Source organism: Schistocerca cancellata, chromosome 7 (genome assembly GCF_023864275.1).
Source record: "Schistocerca cancellata isolate TAMUIC-IGC-003103 chromosome 7, iqSchCanc2.1, whole genome shotgun sequence".
Classification (NCBI taxonomy): domain Eukaryota; kingdom Metazoa; phylum Arthropoda; class Insecta; order Orthoptera; family Acrididae; genus Schistocerca; species Schistocerca cancellata.
In genome coordinates, this window is record NC_064632.1 from 430,135,734 (window position 1) to 430,136,684 (window position 951).

The following is a 951-nucleotide window of genomic DNA, read 5'->3' on the forward strand; positions in this document are numbered from 1 at the left end:
GGAAGGCACTAATTACTGATAGGCATAGTTAGCAAATGAAAGATTTTAATAGAGAACAAACAATGTATTTGAAACTTCCTGGCAGATTAAAACTGTGTGCCCGACCGAGACTCGAACTCGGGACCTTTGCCTTTCGCGGGCAAGTGCTCTACCAACTGAGCTACCGAAGCACGACTCACGCCCGGTCTCACAGGTTTACTTCTGCCAGTATCTCGTCTCCTACCTTCCAAACTTTACAGAAGCTCTCCTCCTCAGTTGGTAGAGCACTTGCCCGCGAAAGGCAAAGGTCCCGAGTTCGAGTCTCGGTCGGGCACACAGTTTTAATCTGCCAGGAAGTTTCATATCAGCGCACACTCCGCTGCAGAGTGAAAATCTCATTCTGGAAACATCCCCCAGGCTGTGGCTAAGCCAAGTCTCCGCAATATCCTTTCTTTCAGGAGTGCTAGTTCTGCAAGGTTCGCAGGAGAGCTTCTGTAAAGTTTGGAAGGTAGGAGACGAGATACTGGCAGAAATAAAGCTGTGAGACCGGGCGTGAGTCGTGCTCCGGTAGCTCAGTTGGTAGAGCACTTGCCCGCGAAAGGCAAAGGTCCCGAGTTCGAGTCTCGGTCGGGCACACAGTTTTAATCTGCCAGGAAGTTTCATATCAGCGCACACTCCGCTGCAGAGTGAAAACCTCATTCTGGAAACATCCCCCAGGCTGTGGCTAAGCCAAGTCTCCGCAATATCCTTTCTTTCAGGAGTGCTAGTTCTGCAAGGTTCGCAGGAGAGCTTCTGTAAAGTTTGGAAGGTAGGAGACGAGATACTGGCAGAAGTAAAGCTGTGAGACCGGGCGTGAGTCGTGCTTCGGTAGCTCAGATGGTAGAGCACTTGCCCCCGAAAGGCAAAGGTCCCGAGTTCGAGTCTCGGTCGGGCACACAGTTTTAATCTGCCAGGAAGTTTCATATCAGCGCA

At 50.9% G+C, this 951-nt stretch overlaps 1 non-coding gene across 1 annotated transcript; it reads left to right on the forward strand.

The window, feature by feature from the left end:
- The first annotated feature begins 539 nt into the window (after window positions 1–539).
- On the forward strand, window positions 540–614 carry Trnas-cga (transfer RNA serine (anticodon CGA)). The gene has a single exon. It is a non-coding gene; the product is annotated as a tRNA-Ser (tRNA).
- Window positions 615–951: the final 337 nt, after the last annotated feature.